The 16,446-nt window shown below is 43.5% G+C and overlaps 1 protein-coding gene across 1 annotated transcript in view; it reads right to left on the reverse strand.

The window, feature by feature from the left end:
• Positions 1 to 14,361, reverse strand: part of SLC4A4 (solute carrier family 4 member 4) — a 353,776-nt gene extending 339,415 nt beyond the window's left edge. Inside the window, exon 1 of the mRNA XM_082653632.1 lies at positions 14,283 to 14,361. The gene's annotated coding sequence lies outside the window, so the exon portion shown is untranslated. The remainder of the gene's footprint in view (positions 1 to 14,282) is intronic.
• Between the last annotated feature and the right edge of the window lie 2,085 nt (positions 14,362 to 16,446).

Genomic DNA, 16,446 nt, shown 5'->3' on the forward strand with positions numbered 1-16,446 from the left:
AAATGCGAATACTACCAAAATACATAGTCCACTAAATTAATGTTCTTACAAGGATATTGTCAGACTTTTTCCTCTTGCAAAGAAAATTAGAAAAAATTAACAATGAGAGCATTAGCTTTCAAACTCAAATTGTATTAAAAGAACCATATTACAAAGGAAAGGTAGAGGTGATGAAGTCAGGTATGATCATAATAAAGAACACCTAAATCATACTATGTGCTACAAACTTTTCTAAGCATTTCACATATATTAAGTTACTGAAAGCAGAGGACTTAAAGGAGGTGGATTCAGATGAAGAGCTGGAGCACTAAGGATCTGGGAGCCATGCTGTATCACCCAGATCTCCCCTCATAAAGGAGGGGCTTCCCCGTGGGAATGTTGGGTGACTGACAACGCCCAGCTCAGTCTTGCTCTGGAGAGCCACCTGATTCAAAATCAGTGCCCTGGCCAAGGGCAGCCCACATCTCACGACTGGTTGACATGGGGTAAAAAGGCCTGGCTCCCTTACCTCAAGAAGAGGCAACTCTGAAGGGTCTCCTCTGCTCCAGAGCTCCTGAGGGCATCAGCAGAAGCCTTTGCTACCATCGAATCGACTTCAACTCCTCCTTGTGCCCAATCTAACTTCCTTCACTCCCTCACAGGTATTATACCTCAGCGCAAGCCCCAATAAACTTCCTGCCCAATCAGAACCCGTTTCCCAGGGAACCCAACCTAAGACCGTCCTGGAGGCAGGGCTCAAGCCCAGGCACTCTGGCTCCAGCGTCCATGCTCATAAACAGCACACTGAAATCCTGACAGTAATGCAGATTCAGAAAACTAGCTCAATGGGAGTTTCCACAGGCCTCAGTACCTGCAGGTACAAAGAGGTCTTGGTAACAATAACCAAAATTTGCCACAGGACTGCTGGATCTCAGCAACCTTCTCTCATTTCTGGAGTCTGTCAGTCGTGCTCACCACCAGTCCTTTCATGACCTTCTATTTGGGCCTCTTCACTGAAGGCCAGTGACTACTGGAGAATGCCACTTTTCTGCCCAGGATGCTCTCTCCGGGTGTCCTAATGCTTTAAACCTTCAAGGCACTGAAGCCCACAGCTACTGCCTCAGGCACCATCACCCCAGAGCTACACTCTGCTACCTGGATCCTGAAGCAGCCCTCTCCCGGCCCACACTTCTCAGACCACCTCATGAAAATGGGTCCTTCGGCTTTGTCTTACAGTCTCTCTCTCTCAATATGGCTAAGGCCTCCTTCCTAGGGCACAGTACCCTCCATTCCCCTCTCTCGTCGTGGCCTCTAGTCAAAACAGCATTTCCTCATATATGTTCAACTCATGAGAACAGATACTTTGGGGGTCACTGCCCACCATATAAGCAAATAGCAAGATCCTCAATCCCTGTTGAGACACAGCTAAGACACCCTCTTTACAACATAAAGGATAAGCAAAAGAATGTATAAAGCACAGCAATATGGGAACACTTGGCACAGGAGCAATAACTCCACCCATCTCCAGCCCAAAGAGCATCACTGAACTATATAATGACCATGAGAGATGAACAAAAGGGAAAATTATATTCAATAGATTGTTAAGAAAGGAGGTAAGTGAGTGCAATTCAGAAACATATTTTAAGACAATTTTTTTAACATCTTTATTGGAGTATAATTGCTTTACAATGGTGTGTTAGTTTATGCTGTATTAAAAAGTGAATCAGCTATATGTATACATATATCCCCATATCCCCTCCCTCTTGCGTCTCCCTCCCACCCTCCGTATCCCACCCGTCTAGGTGGTCACAAAGCACCGAGCTGATCTCCCTGTGCTATGTGGCTGCTTCCCACTAGCAATTTTAATTGGATGCTTAATTAGGTAAGCTTCAGTTATCAGAAAATTCAATTAAAGTGAATGCTTCATACTCTAATGACAGTAGATAAATAGATCACTCTTGCAATTTAAGCAGACAGATTCACAATTTCCCAGAAATGGTCTCTTCAAAATATGATTTCCCCTCCCCTGATTCCACAGACTGCAACCCATGGTACCTACTGCCCTTACTTCAGGCATTCACACCATCCCATCACTGCTCCCCAAATCGTCAGGGTCCTGATAGATCCCTTACCCCTGGACACCCACCTTAGAACCCTCACTGTCTCTACAGGACTAGGAAGTTATTCCACCAGCTCCCCATTCAAGCAGCAACCTGCTTGAAGCCTGAGCCACGTACTCTAGCCTGGTTTTCTCTGCTGCTCTGGTTTTCACATAAAAGACACTGTGTTATTCAAGCCCATACACCCGAGTCCTTCCATCACAGAAGCTAAAAGCTGTGGGTCGAAAAGAAATATATGGCATTGGGCTTTCTAAGCTCTCTATTTAATCTGTGAACATAATATTACATCTAAGGTATCTAACACACCGATTTTTAAACCTACAAAATAAATTTCATTTAGTTGGGAAAGCAAACTCTTTCAGAGTACTGGAATTATCCCAAATGAACCCTGAACCAAAAGTGTTGGTTTTAATTCAGAAACACCCAATTTTATTTTATCAGCAGCAAGGGGTGGACTTGATTTAGAGAAATTTTACAGGGAGTGTTAAATGATTTGATCATTTTATAGCCTCAAGTGTTAACAATGCACTTATACTAGTATCTTCTGGTCAAGGTCAAGAGCTGAGATAAGACCTGCGGAGGCAGGTAAAACTTTACAGGAAACGTCATGTGAGGTCAGACCCACAATCCCTTAGACCACCCTTCAGTGACGTCTGACAGTGACATCAAAAAGCAAGAAATCATTCTACAAAATGATAGGTGACTCGAACAAAGTGCTGTGAGAGAGCTCTGGGTCAAGAGAGAATACTGTCCAAAGAGGTCTATTTACCAAACATATCCATATTCTCTTTTACATTGTATAAATACTTAATCTACGTAAAGATTTGTTCTGTGCCTCTTCAGAAGCCAGTTTCTCCTCTTAGGGTAGAGTGTTGTTCACAGAAATATCCACTACATAAATTTAAACTCTAAACCTATTTCTCTCAGTTGTAAATGGACCTCCTAGCACTGATGTTCTTGGATTTGGGGCCGAGTGTTCATGACTTTCCCTAGGCTTGGACTCAGACGTAAGTGAGGTCTCCTTTCAGACTTCATTGTTCAAGATAACAGCATTCAAGTCAATTTCTGTCTGTTCTCCTGAAGACAGCCCGCTATTCTCATGATATGCAGTGCACTTCTCTAGACCTTTCCCAGTTATGTCTGTCTTGAGGTGCAAGACCAAACCTTCGAGGGAGCCATATAGGTAAGGCTCATAAGGATGAACACAGACATTCAACATTAAAAGACCCCTATTAAGAGGTGATAACTGAATTCAAATAGTATGTGTTCAAATGTAATATTTATCAATATACCAAAAAATAATCAAACATTGAGATTTCACTGGAAATACTATTCTATATATAACAAGTAAAACATCTATTCTAAAATATCTCAGTATATTACACATTCACACATATTATAAGGCACATAGACGATAAGGCAAATAATATACACCTAACACATAGATACATAGTGCAATGATATTCTCTCACCTTTACATAAAACCCAGTATTATCACAGTGCCCTAACAGCAGTACCATAGAGGAGTCCTATTTTCCTCATTTATATTTGTATTACATCTTCCAAAGATTTTATGAGAACAACATCTGGATTTAAACCTCCTAGTTCAACACGATCAGTACAATATAAAAGAATGATTCGAGTGAGGCAAACACCAAATTCACAGATGTGAATACATAAGTGAATAAATGACTCTCCCCTTGCCTACCACAGGAGGTGCCCACTCAGATTTGCCAATTGAAACCCAGAAAGTACTAGATGTGCCTAATTTTGCCTTTTTTACACTATCTGCTACATATTCTTCAGAGAAGGCACAAAATTACAATTCCTGGGCTTCCCTGGTGGCGCAGTGGTTGAGAGTCCACCTGCCGATGCAGGGGACATGGGTCCAGGAAGATCCCAAATGCTGCGGTGAGGCTGGGCCCGTGAGCCATGGCTGCTGGGCCTGCGCGTCCGGAGCCTGTGCTCCGCAACGAGACAGGCCACAACAGTGAGAGGCCCGCACCGCAAAAAAAAAAAAAAAAAAAAAAAAAAAAAAAAATTATAATTCCTTTTAAACTTTTTTTGAGGTAAATGCCTCTTTAGAAATCTTAAAAGTAGTGCTCACTGGGGGAAGCTGGATCAAAGCTATGTAAAAACTGGACTATATTTTTCTAACTTCCTGTGAGCCTACAATTATTTCAAAATAAAAAGTTTTTTTAAGTGCTAGCAACTCATTTTTAATCTCAAAAAATTAGTGCATAAAACTGTGTCCAATTCAGAGAACAGATAAAATAGAGTCTTATCTAAATAGAACGGTTAGGTAATTTTTCCAAGGAACTATAAAACATCACAACCCTAATTACAAAAGTTTCATCCCCAAAGTTACCAGATTCCAAACTTCATGACAACGAATTTCACAAGAAGTATTTGAAAGACCTAACAGCAATGATCAGAGCTACTACACTAGAGGAATTTCTCGAGAAGAAATAGACTTTAGATTAAATTGAGTGTAATGACTGGGCATCTCTGATTGGTCTGTCCAGATTTTTTAAGTAACTAATTATAATTCCACTAAATACGTATTTTCACTATAAAATATGCTATCCACTGTGAGGACCACAAAAGATACCCTGACACAATTCTTACAGTGAGGAAGCAGAAAGTGTAGGAAGACAACATGAACCCATATGAAACAGGGCAGTGCAGAGCAGTAAGCAATAAAGTGATCAAATAGAGTGTACAATTCACTGCCTAATGTTTTGGCAGGAAAAACTGGGAGTGCTTGAATTATATTTTCTTCTGATGTTTCTGGATGGGTGTTTTAGTTTCATCTCTTAATGTACTTTTCAAGGGAAATTATCTGATCTCATTTATCTAAATCTTTTGAGACACTTCCTATCCACCTTCTCTCATTTCCCTGGCAAAGGAGTTCAACTTGTAAAACTGCAAACGTGTGAGCTGTGTGTTTCTTCTCAATCTGTTAACGCTGAGCAATTTTCTAAAGGTGATTGTAATCAGTACTTTAGCCAACTCCTAACATGAGGCCCTACTCTCTGCTAACATCATGAGTGCTCATCTCACATTCCTAAGGACACAGTCTCTAGAGGTCAAAGGAATGAAGGCATTTCTGAAGCAGTTCTGCTGGGAGGTCTCACGGCAACTGCGGTCAACATGTAACACGCAAGGGGAGGGTTTGAGGAGGGCAGCCATCAACACTCAAGATACAGTCAAACTTCCAGGCTGATGATCTCACTCAGTCCTCACTCAGAACAAACATGTTTCACAAATAACACTTTCAGAACTTCATTCATGATCATTGTGGGGTAGAAGGTACCAAAGCCTGGTTTGTGTTAAAGACATTAGGAATCTCCCCATCAGGCCATAAAGACCAACAGATTTCCATGCTGAAAAGCAGGAGATATGGAAGAGCTAATCTCACTCCACTCTCATGGGATATCAGTTTAGATACTATAGTTGTCACAATCCTATTCTTTAAATAGTTGTTCTTCCCTAAATCCATAGCCTCAATTTCTTTTTTAAAGTCACATGTGCTGAGTAGACACCAAAGGGAGGAGTCCTGCTTACAGCTTTTAACACAGCAATAACCAGACATGACTGGGTGCTTTTGTTTTTAAAGGACCCACTTTAACTTCTCACAGGAATGAAATCACCCAGAACAGAAGATGAGGTTTTCTGAAATTCACTATTTTTAAAACAGTAGTTTAACAAGACTCACTATAATTACCCTTTGTATTTATTTCAATTTTCCATAGCATTATATCTGTAACAAGAAAACAAAAGTTGTCTACTATTCCAGATGATTCCATTTGTCCAGTAAATCACCCTAAAGCAGCCACATTCGGGTCAAGCACATACGAGGGATGCTACCTAAAATGTAAACGTCCTCATAAAATGTAAACTGACATGTTATTCTGAAGCAATACATGTTAGATACTCAGTAATCTGAGTACCACAAAACAGTTATACTTAAATGATAAAAGCCAACCAACCAACACTACCACCACCAGCTCTCAAAAGAAAAGACAAAAAACTCAAATATAAGAAAAAAGGGGAAAAAATCAGTCTTTGGGTAAGAAAATCTAATTAGATTTCCATATCAAAGTCCAAGTTTCTTCTGCGGCAAGACTGATTTTGCAAAGGGATACCTACTGTTGTTTATCATGTAATTCTCCAAAAAAAAAAATCATACAAATTTTCATTCTATTTCATTTAAATATAAATACAGGGCACTAAACTCCTTTTCATATGAAGAAAAAGGAGGATCAGAAAGTCAAACCAAAGTTGAGAATCAGACCTTTCAAGGGATTAAGAATCGCTGCTTTACACAAATGTTCATAAGGTATATGCTGCATGTTTGCTTCTGATAATAGAATCAACATATCCGAGAACCAACTTAACCATAGTAAGCTGAAAGGGCTCTCTACAAGCTCCAGTTTTCAGCTGTTATTCATCTTTAAATATTCCATTTTTCACGAAACATGGTTTCCAAGGTATCAGCACTGGAAAACCCACTACAAGATTTTAAATCTGGAAATTGTTGGCCAGCATTCTATTTACAGAAGCAAAAAATATTCCATGTGTAAGCTCTGGGGGCTCACCCATGGGGTAAAGAGCACTATAATCATTTTCAAGGATTCTCCAGGTCCTGTGTGTGTTATTTGGAGGCATAAATTTGATATGAGCTACATAGTGAAACGGGTGATCTCAAGCTGCTGGCTACTAGACTCAATTTTTCAAGCTGATGTTTAATAAACCCTGTTCCCAACTCAGCTTTAGCAATAAAAAGTAAAAGTTCTAGAGAAAAAACTGTAAAACACAGTTCGAAGCATGCAGAGTTAACAGCTCAAAAAGGGTGCTTAAGTGTGTTGTTCATTCATTCAGCAAACAAGCATCTATTACTATGTCAGGAACTGCTCTCAGTGTTGGAAATTCAACTCAAAAGTAAGATATGTTTAGAACACAACAATAAAAAATAACTAAAATATGTATAGCCATTTACAGTTCTGAGCAAGGTTTTATAAATACCACCTCATCTGTCTCCCATAATACCTCTAATGAATTAGGTTTTACAGCTATTTTAATACTAATGAAAAAAACAAGAGATCTATTACAGATGATTTTCTAAATTCTCCGAATCAAATAACTCACAAATAAGAGAGCCTGGTCTCCAACTCATACCTTCCAAATGCACATTTCCATCAGTCACTGGGCAATACCACATAACAAGGTACTCTACTTTTATGGTAAGCACAGAGGCCACATTCTATATGGTTTCGAATGTTGTGTTAAAGCTGTTTTTTTTAGGGACACAGTTTCACAGATCCAGACTACGGTGTTTACAAGTTCAAAATGTTTCTAAGCAAACAGGATACTACAAAAACTGGTTAGAACCGACTAGGCCCAAGATAGTTGTAAGATTGGACTTCCAGGAGACCTTGAACCTCAGTATATGCTCATCATAATATATTAGCATATGCTAAACGACACACCCACAGGTGCCAGTCCAGAGGCTGACCATAAAGGGGCAAAATGTGGGCAGTGGCCCAATTCCTGGAAATCCCCGCCCCTTCCCCAAAATAGGTGGAATAATCCTCCCACTTGTTAGCCTATGAAATAACCCAGCCCATAAAAGCTAACAACCCTATACCCCTGGGCTGCTCTCACCTTCTGAGATGGACCACATTCTGCCTATGGAATGTGTATCTCTGAATAAACTCACTTTCACTTAAAAAAAAAAAGATGTTTCCAATCTCTTCACCCGTTTATTTCATTTACTATACAGAAACACTGATGAACGAGTTTGTCTGGTTAGCTTAGCTTTCTAAACAAATAAGGTAAGTTTACCCGCCAAGTACTAAAATCTGTAACTTGGGATAACATACTGCGCAGAAACTCCATGAGCAAAAACCCTGAACTAGTACTTCACAAAAGAAAAACAAAAGCCAATCAACATATAAAAAGGTACAAAAGGCACTCTGGGAAATGTAAATTAAAACCACAATGGGATACAACTATACATCCACTAGAATGGTTAAAATTAAAAAGAGATGATACCAGCTGTTTGTAAGGATGTGGGGCAGCCAAAACTCTCGAAAGATGCTGGTACCACTTTTGAAGGAAGGCACTATCTACTAAGTCGAGCTCACCAATCCAACTCACAACACACGCATCCCAAATTCCCACATTTACCAGAAGACATACGTAATAATGCTCAGAGCAGCACTTTGCATAATAACCAAAAACTGGAAAAAAACTCAAATGTCTATCAAGAGTGAATTTATTCAAGAGTCCATTATGAATAAATTGTGGCATTCTTATAAAGTGGAACACTGTAATGCAATGAGAATAAACAAACTGTTGCTATGCACAAAACGTGAATGATTCTCACAAACATAACATTGAGCAAAAGCAGGCAGGCACAAGGATATACAACTTTTCTGGTAGAAAGTTCAATAAAAGGTAAAAGTAGGGCTTCCCTGGTGGCGCAGTGGTTGAGAGTCCGCCTGCCGATGCAGGGGACACGGGTTCGTGCCCCGGTCTGGGAAGATCCCACATGCCGTGGAGCAGCTAGGCCCATGAGCCATGGCCACTGAGCCTGCGCATCCGGAGCCTGTGCTCCGCAACGGGAGAGGCCACAACAGTGAGAGGCCCGCGTACCACAAAAAAAAAAAAGGTAAAAGTAACCTGCAGTCCCAGAAGTCAGGAGGGAAGCTACTCTTGGCGGGGAGGAAGGAGGGGGTTTCTGGCTGCTGACAATGGTCTACATCTTGGCTTTGGTGCTGGGTCAGGGCTGTATTCACTTAGGTAAATCACTGAGCTATTTACTTATAATTTAATGGCATGCATACTTTTCTACACACGTTACATTTCAATAAAAATGTAAATAGATAGGAAGACGGGAAGGAGAAAGAAAAGAAAGAAGGGGAGGAGGGGGAAGGGAATGTATGAAGTGATGCTGTCAGGGCAGCGCAGAGTCCAAACCACCAGGCTTTCTTTCATTCTTACATCTGCTATTAGTAGTTAGTCTACCTCTTCCTTTACTACCAAGCTGTTCTCTGGCACTTTTCAATATTATCCATGCAACTGCCAATATCAGGCCATTTCTATCTTCTAATTTGTAGTTTTCTGTTTGCTGTAGGATTAGAAGTGTTATAATCAGCAGCTGGAACTGTATCTGAATTAAAGAGTAAACAGAATCTGAGAGATGTCTTATGAGTAAAGTGAATCCTCTTTAATGATGTCTTTTTTTTAACCCTCTATTTTGCCTGCTCAGAGGCTGTTTTGCTGGAAGAATATGCCAAATATAGGAGTTCCAAATAGATGGAGTTGTTACTGGGCCCTATCCGTGAATACTAGGTCTCCAGGCCAAAGCTAGAATTAACAAACATAAAATTGCAGATCCCACAAGTTTACTTATTTGCAAATAGTATAAGAGAATATCAGGCGGTAAATATATTTATAAAAAAGAAAAGAAACTGCTAACTTTTTTTTTTTTTTTTTTTGGCTGCGTTGGGTCTTCACTGCTGCATCCGGACTTTCTCTAGTTGCTGCTAGCGGGGGCTACTACTCTTTGTTGCAGTGCACAGGCTTCTCATTGCGGTGACTTCTCTTGCTGTGGAGCACAGGTTCTAGGCGCGTTTGCTTCAGTAGCTGTGGCACGCAGGCTCAGCAGTTGCAGCTCAAGGGCTCTAGAGCGCAGGCTCAGTAGTTGTGACGCACGGGCTTAGTTGCTCCGCGGCATGTGGGATCTTCCCCGACCAGGACTCGAACCTGTGTCCCCTGCATTGTTAGTCCAACTGCTAACTTCTTACCCAAGACATTATGTACACTTTTTCTAATTGTGTCACTCATAGAACATCATATCAGTTTCAAAGAATATATTCCTTTGTCATTTTGTATTTTTATTAATTTTGATTTTTCAAATCCCCCAAAAATGTATACTAAAAGTTTTATTTTAAACTTTTTTAATGTTTCCAATACAGAAATTCAAGTGAAACAAAGGATACTCTTTTTCTACACAATAATCCACAAAGTAAAAAAAAAACAAAAAGACCTTGAAATACTAGTTGGTGATTATTTCCTTTTACATCCTAATTTCATGTAACTTCTTTCTGTATCCAGTCTCCATGAAAAACAAAAGTTAGCTCTCAAGCCTGGAGCTAGAACGGGCACACACAAACTGAAAGCTTCACCCGCGGGCACTGCAGGACCTGAACTAAAGAGGAGACAGGTGGGTGCCTCCCCTGAACAGAATTACCTACAGGAATGGAAACTCTCACTTTACACCAAGATCAATGTTCATCTGCTTTAGTACCTTAAAAGCTGTGACTAAAAACAATACTCGTTCATTTGATAACAGTCATTCAATAAACAGGGGTCACTAGTTCAAAGATGAAATGTTCATTCCTACCTCCACCAATAATTTTCCACTTAGTTTAAGAAAAGCATACAAAGTTCGCTGTGTCTTAACTTCCTCATCTTTTCGACAAGCATGATAATCCCTTACATCTACTTAATTTTCAGGGAAGCAGAAAAAGATGGATGTTTTGGCTTCTGAAAACAACTATAGATGTACATGGTTTCACCATTATTAGTTCTATCACCATCTTTTCGAACATATAACTTAATCCAAAGGCAAGTAAGACCTTATCATTGAGGGATGAAATTATGAACATCATGAAGAAGACTGGAAGAAAAAGTTTTCTCTCTTCTGTGTCACAGCAGGTAAATAAATCCATCACCATTCATAGCTGGCTGTCCTTTTGATGCCTTGTTTGAAATGCCATTGCACTGCTGAGACTAGAGAAATGCAATAAAAGTCATTGCCACAAAATCATTATGACAGTCATAAATATGGTTTCAGATAAAATAAAATCGGCTACCTCTACAAATGAGTATTATTCGTGCACCTGTGCATGTGCATGTGTGTAAATGTACATCAGACAAAAGAACTGGGTAAAAGGTGGGTTAAAAGAATCCATCTCCACTGCGGCAAAAATAACTAACGGTGTGCACTACAGGGGATATAAAATATCATCTTAATGTTAGAAGGACAGCAGCATATTTTCTATTTGTGACATAAACATATCAAATGCTTAGCTCTTGGGAGAAAGGCAAAGTGTATGTGAGGGGCTTCCCTGGTGGCACAGTGGTTGAGAGTCCGCCTGCCGATGCAGGGGACACGGGTTCATGCCCTGGTCCGGGAAGATCCCACGTGCCGCGGAGCGGCTGGGCCCGTGAGCCATGGCCGCTGAGTCTGCGTGTCCAGAGCCTGTGCTCCGCAACGGGAGAGGCCACAACAGTGAGAGGCCCGCGTACAGAAAAAAAAAAAAAAAGTGTATGTGAAATACAACTAAGCCCTGATCTTATATGAAAAAAACATTATTCTTCCCCTCCCTTAGAATTCCTGCATTATGCAAAAAGTTCCTGAAAGTACCAAGATCTAATTTAGTTTTGTAAAAGTCTTACTAACTTCCTGGATGTTCCTAAACTATGTGTTTTGCTAAATGGCTTCCCCAACATAGATAAACGTCATAAATCACAGGTTGGCCTCAGAAACTGCAGCAACAGTGAGAACCAAGATAGGTGTTCCGCTTACAGCTTCTTTTGTCCCATCAAATCATGTGCCCTGATTCTTTCCATTTAGCAATCAAGGAAAACCTCCTTAGAAACTTTCATCATCATCAGATTTTTCTCTTCTCAGTTTGTTCTTTCCACTTCCAATCTTTATAGCTATCAACTCCAGTCTTGGCTTCTATTCACATTAAAAACAAACAAAGAAATGCTCCAAAACAAGTAGATGATGTGTGTTGCCACACTTAAGTAGCAGTGAATTCTCACAGGACTCTCTCCCCTAACAATAGTAGTCCTCGCGGACTGCAGCGCCCTCAGAGGCAGGCAGAGAAACCTGATTATCTACATGATTCAAAAACTTATGTGTATTTCCTTTCCTTAAGTGCTGTGTTTTCTTTAAGATGTAAGCTATGGCCTGACCTTGTAAGCTATCCACCTTGTTATCAGAACAAGGGATCAGAACCTTAAAATTATACTTGCCGGAGCTAAGTGAAAAATGAAATTACCACCAGAGTGTGCTGGAAGTTGTCCCAAAGGTTACCCGTTTCTATCACAATGTTTTCTCTAAATATCATTCCCTGTATCGCTTTCACACACTGTTCTAAACCCAAAACATATTCTAATCATTTAAAAGACTAAACTAATAACACTAACATTCAAACATTTAAAGTCATTTTACGTTAACAAAATGAACTGAAAGAGATACATATATGTTAGTAAGGCTCCAGAATGACCCCTAAACATTAAATGATACCCAAAACCTCATTTTGAAAACAGCTTCATGCAAAATGTTGGGGGTTTCTTAGTTTTCTGTTTTCACAAAGGTAGACATGCCTGGAACTATCAAAATATCCCATCTTATCCCTCCCACCTCTACTCTGATAAATACCCTATGCCTCAAGAGTTCGTAAGAGTACTATTTTCCTCTCTCTATCCATATATGTGGGAGGTTTTTGTCATCTTACCAGAGACCCTGAGATAAAGTTAAAATTATTCAATTTCAAGATGTAATAGAAAGAGAACAGAATCTTATCACTACATTTAACTTTAAAATGAAAGTAAAAGTTTTTTTTCCCCAGTTGTTAAAGCTATAGAAAAAGAAGTAGGCATGCTTTCTTTGACTGAAGTTATACTAATAACCTCAATCTAAGTGCCATAATGACCATGAAAATTACTTAAATGTTAATGTGATGGATACAAGGAAGAGAGTTCTTAAGTCAGAAACCTTTTCAAAAGACATTACATTGGCCATAAGAAGCTACTGAATACTGCTCTAACTGCTTTGAACAATCTATTCAAACCAAAATGAAAAACTAAGCCGTATTGAGCAATGTACACTTAAATTTAATTCAGGTAGTATTCGAACTCCAAGTCCCAGATACATGAGAAAAAGGGAAATATGTTACAATGCAGTGTCTCTTAGGAAAGGAATTGTTCCAGGATTTGAGACAATGTGTGTTTGGCACAGGCCAGTGTTCATGACTTCCCATTGGGAGCAACTTTCTCCAGCACTGAAGTGAAATGGGAAAAGAAATGAGGAGGGTAAACCAGAATTACAAAGTGCTCTTCATCATCAAGCCTGGAAAGAGCTTGGTGCAGGCCAATTATGAAGGCAAGGCCTGGAGAAGGAATGAGGGGTGGACAAAACAGAAGTTTTAGATGGAACTTTTTTAAAAAATGGTTTACGATGGTAGAACAGAGGTAGAATGGCTTCCTTCTCCATCTCTCATGTCAAGTTCCGGGTTTTTTTGTTGTTACTGTTCTTTTGTTCTTTAATAACTTTCCTGCTTGTGGTGCTTGCTGCAGTTTGCTGATGTAGTTCCCAACTCCTGCCTTTCTTTGGTGACTCTTATTAACGGACTGGCAAAGGCTGGGTAAAATGCACTTAAGAAAAAAGAAATCACCTCTTCTTGCCAAGACGCACATGCTGCCCAGTACCTGAGGAAGAGCTCCACTGTCGCCGGCCAAGAGAAATCCCAGTTTAACCTCTGCCTACCCTTTCCAAATCCATTGCAAATAATTGTGTGTGTGCCACTTGCAGAGAATCTGCCTGACTCACCCCCGCTTTCGGCGTGCCAGGGAAAGATGTGAATGCTCCATCTCGCAGCTGGCAGTGAAGTGGGGGCCGCGGTCTCGGCGGCACCTTAAGTTCCCCCCCCCAAGCCTCCCCCGCTAGTGGGTTCGGGGACGTCACCCTCTCAAGCAGGTGCCCAGCCACACTGGGGCCACCCAGGCTCACAGGAACACACGTGTGACTGCGCCGGAGCCCAGCCCGCGGGGTACAGTGGCCCCCCAGTCCGGGCGGCAACGCCGGGTTACGAGCTGAGGGCTTTACAGTGGGGGAGAAACAGGACCACCCAAACTCTTCCTCTAAACGCGAAGAAGAAAAAAAGTACTTTTCCGCGTCCTCGGCTTGCACACTCCGCCAGCGCCCAGCCCCGGGGATACCCGGCCCGCAACTGACCTCTCTCTCCCTCCCGGCGCGCGCCAGAGGCCGCCTGAGCCCCCTCCGGGACCTGCCCCGGGCCCGCCGCCCCAGCGCCCGCCGCCGCCGGGAGGCGGGGGAGTCGGCCGACCCTCCCTCCCCGGCCCCGGCCGGGCGCTCACCTCCTCGGGTCCGGCTTCCGTCGCTCCTCCAGTTTGGCGGCTGAGTGTTGGGCTGCAGCCGCCGCCGCCGCCGCCACCGCCTGCGCCGCCGCCGCCGCCACCGAAGCGCTGCCCGGCGCGCCGCCGGGGCTGGAAGCTGGGGGCCCGCGGGATCCCCGGAGGCGCGGGCTCGGGGCGCGGCGGGGCCGAACCGCGGGAAGTTGGTGCGAGGCGCGGAGCGAGCGGGGCGCAAGCCACCCGCGCCCAAGTAGTCACAACTTTGCCGCCCGGGTGGGTGCGCGCTCCGGGGCGGAGGGAGGCGAGGACGGGGCGAGGGCGCTGGGGCGGGAGGGTCCTCGGAGCCAGCAGGACGGGAACCTGAACGGCCCGCGAGAAAATGGGGGAGATAGCGCGGGGGATAGATATCTACACGGCCCGCGTGGTGAGCGGCCAGTGAGTGTGGGAGAGCGCGGGCGTCTACTCTACTTTGCCTTCTGCAGCTCCTGCATATTTATGGGGATCGCCGACGTTTCTGCCAACGTTTCTGCCAGTAACTAACACTGCAGCGGCGGTGCCCGGCCTGGACGCCCCTCGGGAGCGAGCCCGGGGAGGGCGGGTGGATCGGAGAAAGCGGCGGTGGCGGAGGTTGTGCCACGAGCGCGAGCCCGCGATCCATATTTAAAGCCGCGACTGGCCTCGGCCAGCCCCCTGCCCTGCCCTCGCTCGCGCGCGCCCGGCCCCCACCGCTCCGGGCCGCCGCTCGGCGTCAGCAGCCCGGGCTTCGGCGGCGGCGGAGGCGGCGGTGGCGGCGGCGGCGGCGACGGCGGCGGCGGCGGGGAGGGGCCTCGCGCCGCACCGCCTCTGCCGGGGGCCCCGGCTCTGCGCGCAGCGCCCGGCTGGAGCTGACCGAGGACCCGGCTCCCGACCCGCCGCCTTCGCCTTCCTGGGTTCCGTCTCTCTCACGCCCTGAGCGGGCTGCGAGGACCAGCTTTTTGCCCTGTTCGCTAGAGTTCCCCGCTGGGGAGAGCTTATTCTCTCTTGCAGAACTGAAGTTGCTGGCATTTCCCAGCCCCAGGTCACTCTTGACGCTACTTTATAAAACTTGAGGAATATAGGTAGCGAGGGTGCTGCCAGCACACAGTATTAAGACATCGTACACCTTTAGCAGAGGATGCCTGGGGAGGGCACGGCTCTCAACCTGTCCTTCGCTTATGTCACTGGACTTCTGTCGTCCTCAAGCAGTTTGGGAAACATCTTTAAGCCATCCAAGGGAGTTTCTTTAGGATATAAAGGGATTATTGTATTTACTGTGTTCCTAAGGCCAGTTAGAGTTTAAGTCCCCTTTGCCAAGCACATACTACTAATAATATATCGATGACCCAGCCCCATCGTGATCAGTTAAGTAGACCATTAAGCTATAAACAGACCGTCAGCACAGACACCATCTAATGTTTTGAGTACTGCTAGAGAGAAGCCACTTAATGGATTTGAGCCTCACGGTATATGACGTAAGCCTATATAAGCCTATTAACACATATTATATATATAATACACATGTGGAAGTCACTGACCAAACTGCATCTTTGAGGATAGCCACCAAAGCACATAAAGCCCAAGAGAAATAATATCACATACTGACAACCTGCTCCAAAGATTTGGTTCCAAACCTTCCTTCAGTGCTAAGCTGTAATTAATAAGACTTGGGGGGGGGGGTGAATCTGGAGGGAAATAATTTGGGGACAAGGCTTTTTTTTTTTTTGTCTGCGTTGGGTCTTCATTGCTGCCTGCAGGCTTTTCCCTAGTTGCGAGGAGGAGGGGGCGGGGCTACTCTGTTGGGAGCGCAGGCTCTAGGCGCGGGCTTCAGTAATTGTGTCACACGGGCTCAGTAGTTGTGGCTCGCGGGCTCTAGAGCGCAAGCTCAGTAGTTGTGGCGGTCAGGCTTAGTTGCTCCACGGCATGTGGGATCTTCCTGGACCAGGGCTTGAACCCATGTCCCTTGCATTGGCAGGCAGATTCTTAACCACTGTGCCGTTAGGGAAGTACCAGGGGAAAATACTTTTCTTTCCAGTATTTAAAACTGGAATAGATCTATTGTACCTCACCACTGCTTGGGAAGCAGGTATATACTCGTATCTTTTTAAAAAACGTGGTGTGTTTAAAATCCTTAGTCAATGCTCAGGAGACA

Source organism: Grampus griseus (assembly GCF_964374135.1).
Source record: "Grampus griseus genome assembly, chromosome: 4".
NCBI classification, from domain to species: Eukaryota; Metazoa; Chordata; class Mammalia; order Artiodactyla; family Delphinidae; genus Grampus; species Grampus griseus.